The following is a 14,749-nucleotide window of genomic DNA, read 5'->3' on the forward strand; positions in this document are numbered from 1 at the left end:
AGCTGATTGCTCTCACAAAAGTAAGCATAGTTGTGACACAAAGCTGTAATTCTTTGAAACGAATTGGCACTGCAAGCTACATTTTCCATAGCTGAGCTGAATGGTTTATTGGCATGTGCCAGTAGCGCTATTAGGCCGAGAACTTTGGAAGACATTAACGTATTTTGTCCTTCAATGTAGCAGATATGAAACTTAGAAGCCATCTATTGTAAACCAATAAGATGCAGGGCTTGCACAAGTACTGTAGGCGATGGGGGGGAGAGGAGAGAGAGAGAGAGAGAGATTGATTGATTGCACAAACAACAAGGTGCATTGTTGAGATAAGAGAAATTCTCATCGGTTTCTCTACAATCAGCTCTTTTCCCGCATACTCTCACTTTGATTACTTACAAGAGTAGACTGATATTAAGTGCTCATAGGACTGCTGAGAGAAAGGGCTGCTTTTTTTGATGAAAATGCGGCAGGTGCATGATAATGGGGCGTCGTCATGGTATCACAGCCTTAAATCTGGATCGATACGACACTATACATGTGAAGAAACCTGCATCAACATGACAATGTTTAGAAACTATATCAAAAAGCAAAGAAAAAGTCGACCAAAACCAGTGAAGCCACCTTGTAAAGTGAAACTCGGCTTGGTGAGGGCCCCTGAAGTCAGGCTAGTTTGGATAACCAGCCGATCATCAAACTCATTCTACAGCATTGTATCGAAGCTCACAGCTTCCTTAATTGACATCTGGAAGCAGAATCTGCGCACCTCTCCAAGACTCTCCCTTATCTAATGTTATTGGAGAAAGAACTGTGCTGTAAGCGACTGATATGAAGGGCTTGTCTCCATCCGTGACTGGACTGGACACCACCAGGTTCTCAAACCCACGATTTTCAAAGAGTAAGGACCTTCGCAAACCCTGCAAAATTGTAAACAGCTGGGACATGGGCCTTATTCATTCATAACAGGCATTTCTTTAGAAACGCAGAACCAAACAAAGGAAAGAAACCTTAAAGCAAAGCAGCTCAGAGACAGCTCTCCATATTGATATCTTTCAATTCTCCAGAGACACTACTTGCTGGCCTGCCTGAGGCTTTTGTTAAGAGAGAAAATTTTTGCTACCCCTTCACAAGCTGCAGCAACCAATGATTGCCTTGCTTTGCATTGCAAGCTGTTGTCTCTTTCCTTATCAGCTAGACACAACTTTAGAACCACAGCATAAAGGGGTTTTTATATGCCATCATCATGACACAGACTTTTACTAAGGTTTCTGCCATGTAAGCCTCAGATGTATATATTATATAAAGGAGCATGCAAACGCCCACAAACACATACATTATTATCACTGATGAAATGAAGTTAGCCTCTGTCCCGTTTCTGATGAAGCCTTGGCCCTGTTGTCAAAGAAAATCAGAGCCTCTTGATCTCGTACTTTGCCCTACGCTTGGAAGAGCTCAGTACTCTCGTCCTCTTTATCCTGTGGTATCCCCTTAAAATCTGAGATCAATCCTCCTTTAGTCTAACCCTTCTCTTCTTGTCTCTCCTCTACTGCCTTCGCTGTCTCCACCTTGTCCACTGGACTTTCTTCCTTTATCAAGCACTTCGCTGCAATATGATTGGTCTCTCTACAAGTGTAGCACTTTCACCACTTACTGATCCCACTCTGCCTTCTCTTCTGATGTCAAACAAGGAACTTCTTCACCTTCTTCCTACACTTCCTCAACTCTATCCAACGGCTTCTCCTTACTCCTCATCTACAAAAGCCAATGATCCCATGAGCAAAGCATAGCCGTCCTGTGCATGGGCCATCATCCCTTGTATGCTCGCGACCTTCTACTTCAAGCAATACCTTTCCGACTCCAGAAGCAGACCGCAACAGTATAGCTCCATCTCGAGAGAGACCATCTAAAATGAAGCGAGGGGAAGAAAAGAACTCCAAAACCTCTGGTTGTACAATAAAAGAGCGTCGGTCTTCTTCATCCCTGGGCGCTTCCAAACTGTGAGAGTATGTGCCTCATAAGCAGGTGCCAACCATAGGACAGGCTGACGCAAACAACTGTTTGAATCCCACCCAAGTACCTGGTGCATGTCCATGAAGCAATAAAGTCAGCCACCACTGCCTCTCATTCCCCTTCGGAAAGAGGTAGCGTTTCTGATTTTGGAAGCTTCCCTGAAGTTGCCTCCTGAGAAAGCTGTGCCAAAGCTTTCGTTTCATCTCAAAAGTCCTAAAAAAGTATCCAACTTTACGTTCTGGCCTCCTTCCTTGAAATCTTTCTATGTCCCCCAAACCGTCAACTAATTGTACATGTTCGGTCTCAAAAGAAGGTCGCCTTCAAGGTTCAGTGGCAAAAGTAGCCCCAAAGGTTGGAGACATAACTCCTTATGCATCCTAGTACTCCCTAATCCCTCATGTGGGATATCCATAAGGGTATCCATGCATCTTGACATACCTCCATACATCCTTCCCATGGGTCTTGGCATCCCTGCTCCATCAGCACCAAACATCCCTGTGTTGTAAGGCCCAGAACCACTCTACCCATGCCATATGGTCCAAAGAGCACCAACACCAGTGTCATATGGTCCATATGCACCTCTACCTGCACCGTAAGCCCAGAAGCACAGGGAGATGTCGCAAGGTAACTCTTGATCGCCATATCAAAAAACGTTGTATTCCTGTCCACAAAGCCTGCATGTTTGCATGTGCACATATGCATCATCTGCTGTTGCATTTGTTGCTGAATCTCCTCATGTATCTTCCTCTAACTAACAATTGAGTTGGATCCCTTCTTATTGCTGGAATACTTGGATGCTTTTACCTTCATCTTGGTCTATGACTTGGGGTTTACGAATCCTCTCCATTGCCAATAAAAACGACACCCCAAACTACTACCCATGAAAATCGACCTAATGGTACATTTAGCTATTGTAGAAGACATGGACATAAAGTGGTAGATGTTATTGGAGATGGCATGGTCGTCAAAAGAAGCAGATCGTGATGGCTCACCTCAAACTAGGATAACGTCTAACCTTGCCGCTCCCAATGCCTAGGCCGAGATCTTAGCGCTAGCACTGCCCTTTAGCCTCTTCATTTGCCCCTTTAGCACCTCCTATGTCAGTTCCTTTTGACTTGGAGTGTTGCCGGTTTCTTGTCAACCTAGGCAACCTTTCTCATTTGGTTGGAGTGTTATGCTTCAAAGGGTGGTAGCTCTTCTCCACCTCTCTCCGCCGGCTTCATAAGTAGCCAATGGGTATGATACGCTCATCTTTTGCACTTCCATTATCTACTTCCGCAATTTATTTTGCTATTTGGCCGTTATTTTCAGCTTCAACCTCCACTACGGTCATCTTCACTTGGTGTTGGACGGTCGGTCGTTTTTGAGCACCGGGTCCTTTCTAGCTTGGCGCTCATTTTGGTTCTCTAGATTTGTTAGGACTTTTTTGTTTTGTTTTCGGAGTCGGGTAGGGCATGCCCGACCGCTCCCCTCATACACCAAAAAAATATAGAAGAAGAACGACCAGGACTATGCACCCGGAAACCAAAGGTAGACACTTTTGTCACTAGTTTCCTCTGGACTACGAGAGGCCAGAATTATCTACACTCTTAGGGCCATGACTAATCCCTTGAGAGACCCATTTCGCCAACTTGATTTGGGCGTGACAACAACCAAGTACCTCTGTTCAGAGGCCCAGGTACTGCGAGACTTGCTTTGGTCTTCCCTTTGGAGTTGCCTCCTCCAGGTAACTTATCGCTCACCTCACTAAACTACTTTTGAAACCCGACGGTTTTCCCCTAGGAAATGCCATACCCGTTGTTAGGTGCAGCGGAATGATTGTTTGCGCTTTGCTCAAGATGAGTGCTCCGAATTGTGCTCAAGGTTCCTTTTGTTCTTATGGAAGGTAGAGCCTTCCGTTCTTAGTGAGAGAATGCTATGATCACAACAAAGTGAATGGACACTGTACATACAAATGTATGAGACTGAGAGATAGAGAGAGAAGAGAGATATGACACCAAAGACGTAAAACCCTCCTCCAAAGGCCCCACTCTCGTCGGCGAGAGTGGTCTACTTATTGATTGCACAATCTGGTACAAATGGTATGCATGTGACTGATGCAAGTCTAGGCTATGTCGACGATGACGACGGTGATGACAAAATCGACCTAAGGGCTGAAATCTGCAATCTTTCTACTACTGTCCAAAAACGCTATGGGCTGAAATCTGCAAATCTTCTATTTGCTGAATTTCGACTCTATGTCGGTGACAATGTTGATGGCGACGATGCGACGACGACGCGCTGAAAAATGAAAACGCTGATCCTAGGGCTGATTCTGTCGCGATAGATCTGCAAAACGCTGAGGTTGCTGGCAGATGCAAAAACGCTAGGGCTTAAAATGAAGTCAGCTTTTCATGAAAAATCCGCATACATTCGTGCTCATTCATGAGCGAAACGTGCTAAACATACAATATGTCATGCCTAGGAAAAGGGATCACATAAGGACGTTGACTAAAATACAGGAAACGATCATGAATGAAACATTCGAACAATGCGTGCGTATCAATCATGCGAACACAAAATACTTCCTGTGATGGTTCTTTGGACCTAGGCTCGGGAGCCAAGATCAGTTCTTCCTGAATGATCGAATCCTCCTGTGGGGGTTCTTTGGACCTCGACTCGAAAGCCAAGATCGGTTCTTCGTGATTGATCAAATCTACAACGAGGTTAGCTTCGCTAGAAAAAGCATCCACAAACACATCATCCTTGTGAACAATCACATCATCTTCATGCAACTCATCATGCTTGTGAGAAATCACATCTTTATCATTCAAATCATCATGCAAATCATGTCTATCATGCTTTGGAGAAGAAGAGACTGAGAGAGTCTCCTTTTCCTGATTCTCTTACATCTGTGCAAAGATCAGAGCAGCTAGAGAGGAGGGATACAAGGCATATCACTAGGAAAGGTATTCTAAGTGATCAAGCAGGTTGTCCTAACTTATGGCTAAGTGACGAGGGGACCCCTAAGGACACAAGGAACTTAAAGCAAATGGCTGGCGTACAGAATCCCACATATAGCGCTGACTGTATGGATCTCCGCAATTCGCGCTGACTGTTCGTACGGCCTGCCGGAAATTGCACTGACAGCTTTTTGCAGACTTTGACGCCAAGTTGCTTTTGAACACTAACTGCTTTTGAGTTAGTGCTTTTGGGGCTTTGCTTTTGGGCATCCCTTACCTTCAAATAAGTGGGCAAGGCCTCACTTCTCAGAGCATTTGGACGCAAAGTCTGAGAGTGAGCACCTACCCACTCTCTTGTACTTTGAACACAGATTAATACAAAAAGAAATATGGAAAGGGGGTCTTTGGGACCAATACCTCTTGGCACGGAACTACGCCGGGCCGTGTCGACCTAATTGTGGATTGTAAATTGTCTCGAAGTGATCTCTGTTATGTCGAGGTAGAATCTTGACTTGATGTGTCCAAGTTTGTTACAGTGGTATTAGAGCGCGGCCAATTTCTCTTCTACCGGAAAATCCGATCCTTTACTTGCGGCACTTGTGGATTCCAACAGAAATCAATCGACTTCTTCTGCATCTGCGAATGCGGGAGGAGATCACGGAGAAGATTCTATGAGCAATCAGAGGAAGAGTACGGCCCACCTCGGCCTACTCAGTTCGAGATTGAAGAGATGGGACATCGACAATTGGTTGACGAGGCAACAAAGCAGATGATTAAAATTGCGAAGGATCCAAAATTTGCAAAATTTTGCCCCAGCAATCCCTCGCAGAAGTACACACCCAGTGGTGGCAGAAGGCCACAAAGCCACCCATCAAACCGGCACTCAAGAAACCTCCTTCTCCAAGGATGTTTACAAAGCAAGAATTAGAAGAGGTGGTTCACACACAGATTAGCCGACTTTTGGACGCAAACAAAAAATCCAAAAAGCACGATAAAAAGCATAAGAAAGGAATGGACTTCCCGGGTTGTTTGGGTCATCAATCTTCTTTTGCATCGGCGAGAAAGTAGAAGAAGCATGTACGATTTGAAGGACTACCCAGGTTCTTCTTCTTCTGACAGTCCTAGCTCTCCTGACTTGAGCGAAGAAGACAGAAAAGGCAAAAAGCGAAGCAAAAAGCAAAGCTTTGAAAAGGGCAAGAAAAAGGCGAAGAAGCGTAAATTTCGCCCAGTTTCTGACAGTCCTATAGGGGACTCGTCCTCAGACAGTTTGGACTCCGACGATCACATGTTTTATGCAAAGAAGAAGCATTTCCATAAAGCCAACCAATATGACTTCCTCGAAGATAAAAGCAAGAAAGTAAGAGAATTCAAAGAAGGTGGACAATCAATTAAGTTTGACTCTTTTTCTGGATTTCGAGATGCTCCCAAGGGCTTTGGCCTTCATACAGCAGTTTGACATAGCTTTCTCTAGAGGGCATTACTCAGAGAACTCCAAGATTCGGAGGGCTACATCTTTCTTCAAGGGAAATGCTCGAACATGGTGGTCCACCCTTCTATTGAGAAAGGAAGCTCCAGTTAAATGGTTGAAGTTTAAGAGGCTTTTAATTTCTTCTTGGCTGACTCGGGAGTATGAACGAGATATACAAACTGCTTGAAATCATCTTCGAATGACCAAGGGAGATTCTTTGGACACTTATTGCGATAGATTTCGGAGCTCTTTTCTACCAGCCTCTTCATTTAAGAAGGTCTCGTTCAAAGAACAGATTGAGCGGTTTTGCTGCGAACTTCCTACACAGATCCGAGACTACTGCTTGGAACAAAAGTCAAATTCTATTCAAGAATTGATGGGTCATGCGAAACGGGGTTTTGCCACACATTCGAGCAATCTGACTTACCCCACTGATGAGATCGGAGAACCCAACAGACTTCTAATAATGTAAGTAGAAAGAGGAAGAGTTCCCAAGAAAAGAAAGACAAGGATTCACGACCCCGACTCACTCTTCGAGAGAGGGCCAACTACATCAAAGAGGGGAAGTGTTTTGGATGCGGGGAACATGGGCACGTCTCCACGAAGTGCCCTAAAAAGGCACAGCAAGAACAGAATGAAGACAGGTCAGAGAGTTCAAGAGCAACTGAGGAACATGGCAGAAAAGGCAAGATGAAAGCAGGACTGGTTCCAAATTGCATGGATACTCACCCAAGCATGATTGATGAAAGTAAAGAACTTTGCCGAGCTTGGGGCAAAGTGAAAGATCAAGAAGCTGTCACGAACTGCTGACGTGTCAAAGCCCTGAAGAATGGAGCCAACTTGCAGATGCCGGCCAAGGGGCCTATACCCTAAGAAGAACAAGTAACAGAAGAAGAAGTCCTACCAACTTATGGGGACCCCGTCCGAGGGGGCCCCAAGTGACATAACGGATTAAAATAAAGCAGGACCTACACACAAAGGCTTGCGCATGAGCTGATGACGTGGCAGTTGTACGAACACTGCAGATTTTTTGATGGCTGATGACGTGGCAGACTGTACGGATCTCCGCGTTTTGCGCTGACTGTTGACGTGGCAATTGTACGGATTTTCGTGATTTACGATGGCAGCTTTTTGGCATTGCTTTTGAACCAGAAGCTTTTTGAGTTTGAAGGCTTTTCATGTAAACTGCTTTTCATAGGCCAAAGGCCTTTAAATATGTGCTAAGGGCTCATTCTTTGGCATGCCTCCTAGAGAAGGTGCAGAGTCTGGAGTACCGGCTTGTACTGAGTTGATGTGATATAAAGAAATACTGAAAGGGGCACCAAGGTTTGGGGCCAATACTCTCTGGGGTGGAATTCCGCCACTCCATGTCGCGTGTCGTCTCTCTTTTTTTGTTCAGTTGTTATTTGTAGTGCTTAAAGTTGTTCAATCTGTTCTTTTCTATTGGCACACACGGTGGTCGTCTTGTGACAACGGTATTAGAGCATCAGTCGTGTGCTTCTCTGAAAGCATCCCGGTCCTACCAAAGAGGAGACAAAGAAAACCAAAGACTGATGGAATTTTATTTTAAGTATCTTCGGCCCCCGACCCCGGGCTTATTTTATTTGAAGTATCTTCGGCCCTCGACCCCGCACTTATTCGCCACTCCCACCCTTCATAAATCGCACATCAGGCGCGCTTCCGTCTTCACCGCTCATGTCTTACAGGGCATAAGCCAAAAACATCACTTGCAAGAGGACTTAAGATTTGTTTCGAGTCACTATTTTTCTCAAAAGCAGTGCCAAGCAGATGTTGATGTCTATGGCTACCAAGCTGCACACTTCCAAGGACTTGGCAAGCTTTCAAGAAAAACTTTGCCCAAAGTTATATGGTTTCTGACATCTTCCTTTGGAGTGCAACTTCTGGCAGAGTGGGATATCCTGAAATGCTTGCCATGGAAACCCTAGCAGATTATAACTTAAAATTCCTCCACATCTCTTTGTAGATGTCTCTTCACGAGCAGATGACCTTGGAGGTCCAATGTGATTGCTATCTTGGGACTACCATCGCCGCCAAAGAAAACACTGTCTGTCCAAGAGCTGATGGACCATGCTGTGCTCGGCTACGACCTTATGGAATGAACCTAACCCTAATTTTTGGTGCAGGTTTTAGGATGGAAAGTCATTCGACTTTTTGAGCTCGACTGATGTTGAGAATGCTTTTTAAGTTTGAAAAATGTTTGAGAACTTGTTTGGTGATCTTGTTGGAATTTGTTTGAAATGGATGGTATCGGTTTTGAACCTGTTTTGGTGCCAATTTGAAATGTTCGACTTTGGTTTTACTACCATTGATTCATGATTTTACTCCCGGGTGGAGAAGTGAAAATACTGTTTTGGTATTGTTTGAACCTCGGAACGACGTAGGCCGATGCCTGGGGAGCGTTTCGTTCTATGTTTGAAAACCTCGGAACAACGTAGGCCGTTGTCTGGGGCAGCGTTCCGTTGTATGCTAGAAAACCTTCGAACCACGCACGCTGGTGCCTGGGGAACGTGATGGGAACCATGAAACCGGCCTGTAACCTTACTAAAGGGCGGTAAAATTAGGCTTTCACCCAATCTATACGTGTTTAACTTTACCTGTACTTTATGACACAAAGTAATTTATTCACGAATAGCGTGACTGGAATCCACAACTTGGTAGCTATAGTGCTCCTAAGTAGACAATGACACCTTGTTGGCCCCAAAGCTTGGCCCCTTTTGGTATTTCTTTATTCCAATTGAAACTTGGAGGAAAACCTGTAATCTTCTACAAGCTGTCCCACTTTTATTGGGCTGCAGATTTTCCTACTCTAGTCAAATTTCGGCAGCATAACGACAATAGAAGGCTTCAGAGACAAAATCGCCATGTAGCAGGTGCCTTTCTACGCACATTAGAGCGCTTTTACAAACCTGGCGAGAAAATACAGCACGCTGAATTCTCTGTTTTAGCCTTTGAAATGCACTAGAACACCTATTTAGCAGTTCCCTAGCTTCCCCGAAGCTCCTTGGACTTTTAGGCAAAAAAAGGGTCAAAACCCTAAGCCTGCAAAAATTACAGCAACCTATAATTCTCTGTTTTGAGCTACGTTTTGCGTGCCGAACGCACCTGTAGGTAGCCATTGAGATCCTGCAGGTGTAGGGCTACTTGCTCTTTGATTTAAATGAGATTTCTTGCGAGAAATCTCTCTAAATCAACTTGTACTTGCTCTAGATTAACAGTTAGCTAATCCGATACCTGTGCAAGAGGCTCTTGCCTCGGTAATCAAGCATAAATTTCGCCAGATGAATAGCCCTTGAGCTCGGCATCACGATTCTGTATTCAAAACGGGGAGGGTGCACGAGAGCGGAATCGTTTGTGCTACATAAGACAGAGGAGAAGCCAACCTTTCCATTAAAGTTGTGATCACCTGCACACTCTACTCACACATACACAATAGCTCACAATGAACTTAAATCAACCTCTTCTCTTGTTGAAATCGATTTTGGGCGCTCCCTTGCTGAGGTGTCCGTGCAATGGCTCACAGACTACCAAGTGTCCATTTTGTCCATTTGGTTTAAATCCTAGTACCCACCAACTTACGAAGTCTCGCCAAGGGGCCCAAATGACTAACTGAGCCTAGCCTCCCTTTTACTAGTCAGATTTCAGTGTTGATCGGCCCAGTCGTCTCGTAGCTGCCTAGCCTTGACTCTTGCGGGTGAAACTCTCGGCCATCAATCGTTTCACACTGGCCATGCAATGTTCGGGTATAGTGATTTCAAAAAGAGTCCCAAAAATTAAATAAAAATCAAAGGAAGGAAACCAACATATAAGGTTAGTGTTTGTCACAATCTCGTGAAATCCCGTGCTGGGACTTTGCTTTTCTTCATCTCCCTAAAGACTAAGAGTTAGAGGAGTGTTGTCTCTATCGGATTCATTGCAAGAACCCATGTGCTGCAGAAAAGGATCAGATCCTTCGGAGAAGAAGAATCGTCTGAGCTTTGATATCACTGTTACAGGCTTGGACACTCCAAGCGAGAAATCAGTCGCAACACACAAATAAAAATTGCAAATAACAGAACTTGGATAGAGAGAGACAGAAGAGGAGAGTCCACATGGAACATCGGAGTTCCATCCCTAGAGCCTTACTTGTGCCCCACAATTCAGCAAAAGGCAGACTAAGCATCTTTAAAATACTATTTTGCCTATAAAGCCGAGCCAAGATGTCAAAGAGCAATGAAGTCCAAGAGAAAATGCCCCAATAGGGGTGATGGAAACACAGATAAGGTGGCTAGCAATGAATTACACTACTATTCTAACTCCATTTCTAGGGGATGGGCGATACACCCACAAGAAACAGGACCCTAGAACTCTAGCACACCACATTGCCATGAGTAAAATCACTTATACAACAATTCTGTCTCTTCAAGGTGTTCTTACATCCAATGGTATGCCCCAAATGGCATAACTGATACACTAAACAGATTTCGGTATAATAGCTGCCTGATCTGCATTGTGTACCTTGCACAAACTCACACTGGTCTAAAAAGCCTAAACTTTGTACATATCATAGCTTATGAAAGCTTGAGCTCTATTTCTGACCATCATAAACAGAAACACACAAGCTTTGATAATTAAACATACACTTCAAGCAAATGGAGATCACTGATATTGACGAGAGTTATCTACGTTGAGTGAAAACAAATTTTTCAATGCTTTGATTCAATAAAACAATGCAATAATATATCTGTTCAGGATTTTCATATGTAACATGGATACACTATCTAATAAGCAACTCTTTTGCTTTGCCCAATCTAAAGACAAAGCATAAGAATTTGCAATACATCCAACAAAAGGTACATGAGTCAATCCGTAGTGAAGCCTTGACAGTACCACAAACATCAAACTCCTAGCTTGTCCACGGACACATAGGGCTGGATGTGTCACATGACATCCTCTCCTTTTCAAAGTGAGGTACTGGTACCGAACTGTATGGCGTCGAGGGAGATCGCCAACAACATCCGGAATCCTGGAAGGGACTCTTCACCGGCCCACTCTGATGTGTGGGTCGTGCGGTACTTGAACTTCATAAAGGTCTGCAACGCTTGCTTCTTTGGGCCGCGCCGAAAGCGACACAAAGTTTTTTGAGTTTCCTTTGATGCTTCAACTTCGTCGAGAGTCATGCTTCTTTCTTCTTCAAGAATCTCCGTGGCTGAAAATCCCTGAAACCATTTCCAACACACAACCATGAACATATCTATTCCATGTAAAGTGAGTGGAAAAAATCGTGTCTTCCTCAAAGACTGTGCATGCAATGTAGATAAACAAATAGATGGAGTGACAAACCGTTCATCAAACACATGCAAACAATGAGATCGAATCTTTCTCTTTTGATCTAGAGCAATCAACGGTGCCAATTCACAACGGAAATGCCCATGCTTCGTGCTCATACTTTCATGTGCTCGTTCTACGAATGTGTCATGCCAAGGAAGAGACATGGAATGTGACTTCCTTGAATGCATACTTTTCAGCTTTTCATGAACAATCCGCATACATTCGTGCTCATTCATGAGTCAACGTGCTCAACGTACGATATGTCATGCCTAGGAAAAGGGATCACATAAAGACGCTGACTAAAATATAGGAAACGATCACGAATGAAACACTCGAACAATGCGTGCGTATCAATCATGCGAATACATAATACTTCCTGTGAGGGTTCTTTGGACCTAGGCTCGAGAGCCAAGATCGGTTCTTCCTGAATGATCGAATAGTCCTGTGGGGGTTCTTTGGACCTCGACTCGAAAGCCAAGATCGGTTCTTCGTGATTGATCGAATCTACAACGAGGTTAGCTTCGCTAGAAAAAGCATCCACTAACACATCATCCTTGTGAACAATCACATCAGCTTCATGCAACTCATCATGCTTGTGAGAAATCACATCTTGATCATGCAAATCATCATGCTTGTGAGAAATCACAACTTGATCATGCAAATCATCATGCTTATCATTGTCAATCAAATCATCATCATGCAAATCATTGTCATTCAAATCATCATGCTTCTCACAATCATGCAAATCCTGTGTGTCATGCTTTGGAGAAGAAGAGACTGAGAGAGTCTCCTTTTCTTGAATCTCTTGCATCTGTGCCTGAGCTTGAGAAACGAGTCGCAAGAACTCTTCCCTGTATTGGTTGCTCTTTCCTTTGACGGCGGCTACAATTCTTTCTTGGTGTCTCCGCTCTATTTCTGCTCTTCTTTCTGCATGTCTGCGTTCCATTTCTGCCATTCTTTCTGCATTTCTTACTTCACGTTCTAACTTCCTTTCCATAAACATCTTGTGGAAAGCCTCCATAGGAGTTAGTGCAATCCTTGACATAGATGGGGAAGGTCAGAAAAACCTCCTGGTGGGGAAAATTCTTCTTCGCCTCTCTCATGCTCATCACCTCCAAGCAAAGTATCTATTCGCTTCGAGTGATGACCATTCTGAAGTCGTCGGTTCTTGTGGGTTCTTGTGGTCTTGGGTTCTTAAGTTCACGAGGAACTTGGGTTCTTGGGGATCTTGGGTTCTTAAGTTCACGAGGAACTTGGGTTCTTGGGTTCTTGAGGGTCTTGGGTTCTTGAGGTTTTCTTTCGCTTGCAAACCGCGTTTGAGAAGGATCTTCTCTTCACCCGAGTTCTACTCCTTTCCGTGGGCGCACCCCTTTGCGGCCTTGCGCTCACACCAAGGTTGCTTTTTCCCACCTCACATCGATTGGCCGGCCGCTAAGTGCACGGTCCGCTCTCAATGAGTGAAAAGAGGCACAAGGGGAGGCTGGACAAGCCCTTCTTTCCTGGATTCCTGTCACCCTTAAAAAACACGATTAGGAATCGACACGTCCAAGAGAACTTGGGTTCGTGCGATCGCAACAAGCAAAAAAAATTCTTGTGATTCTTGTGGTTCTTTCCTTGAGTTATTCAGAACACTACCAAAGCTCTGATACCAATGTTAGGTGCAACAGAATGAATGTTTGCGCTTTGCTCAAGATGAGTACTCCGAACTGTGCTCAAGGTTCCTTTTGTTCTTATGGAAGAGAGAGCCTTCCGTTCTTAATGAGAGAATGCTATGATCACAAACAAAGTCAATGGACACTGTGCGTGCAAGTGTATGAGATTAAGAGATAGAGAAAGAAGAGAGATACGACACCAGAGACGTAAAACCCTCCTCCGAAGGCCCCACTCTCGTCGGCGAGAGTGGTCTACTTATGATTGCACAACCTGGAACAAATGGAATGCATGGAACTGATGCAAGTTTAGGCTATGTCGACGATGACAACGGGGATGACGAAGTCGACCTAATGGCTGAAATCTGCAATCTTCTTACTACTATCCAAAAACGCTATGGGCTGAAATCTGCGACTGAGCCAAAAACGTTGTTTTTGGGGCTGTTTTCTGTGGGTCTTTGACGCTGAAAATCTGCAGGTTTAGGGTTGAAAACTGAGGTCTTTCTGGGGCTGAATCTGCTACTTCTTCATGGGCTGAATCTGCTACCTTTCGGGGCTGATCTTGATGGTCTTTTAGGGCTGCAATCACTGCATGTGCCGGATCTGCAAGGCTGAGGCTGAAACCAAAAACGCTAGGCTGTTGTAAACCAAAAACGCTAGTGATGCTGGTCTTTTAAAAAACGCTAGCTTCTCTGTGACCTCCGGCGATGAAAGACGATACTGATACAAGCGCTAGTGACTGAGGATGGCTGGCGATGTTCCTTGTTGAAAAATGCTAGGACAATGGGGGATCTTGCTTGAGGGAGTCGCCCCCAAGGGTTCTTTGCTTGAGAAGTTGCTTGTTGAGCGGTGGAGCTCCTGCTGCCTCTTCTGCCATTTAGTGCTAACTTTGGTTTGCTTATATATTTTCTTACCCAATTTGCCCTACCTACTTTTGTTGGAAAGTCACTTAAATTAATAAGTGAAAAATGCCAAAAATAGGTAAAATAGGCTAAATTCCCCTGATGGAATCTGATGGATTCTGGTGGGAATACTGATGATCATGTTGTGTGCAACCAGAGGATATGCATCTATACTAAGTGACTGGGCATGCACGGTCTACGAATAGACTCACAAAAGTGCTAGATCACTTCTAATCTAGACTGATTGGACTAATTGAACCCTGATCATGTTGTAGCTTGTCACGTGACACCCGTACTCGGCAGGACCTGTAAGTTGGTGTCACGAGGACGTGGCAATTGCTAACTTGAGTTGTTGATTTCTTTCCGATGATTTTTGTTTAATTTTTGGGACCCTCTTTTTGAAGTTGCAAATGGCCGGAATTGTATGGCCAGTGTGAAACGGCTGATGGTCGAGAGTTT

At 44.4% G+C, this 14,749-nt stretch overlaps 1 pseudogene across 1 annotated transcript in view; it reads right to left on the minus strand.

Moving 5' to 3' along the window:
* Positions 1-291: 291 nt before the first annotated feature.
* The window catches only part of LOC147464018 (protein NDH-DEPENDENT CYCLIC ELECTRON FLOW 5-like), a 29,912-nt pseudogene continuing 15,454 nt past the window's right edge, over positions 292-14,749 (minus strand). Inside the window, exons 2-4 of the transcript XR_015185557.1 lie at positions 758-908; positions 616-648; positions 292-541 (exon numbers count right to left, since the gene is read on the minus strand). The product of XR_015185557.1 is annotated as a protein NDH-DEPENDENT CYCLIC ELECTRON FLOW 5-like (transcript). The remainder of the gene's footprint in view (positions 542-615; positions 649-757; positions 909-14,749) is intronic.

This window comes from Adiantum capillus-veneris, chromosome 2, assembly GCF_014529385.1.
Source record: "Adiantum capillus-veneris isolate H3 chromosome 2, ASM1452938v2, whole genome shotgun sequence".
Taxonomy (NCBI): Eukaryota; Viridiplantae; Streptophyta; class Polypodiopsida; order Polypodiales; family Pteridaceae; genus Adiantum; species Adiantum capillus-veneris.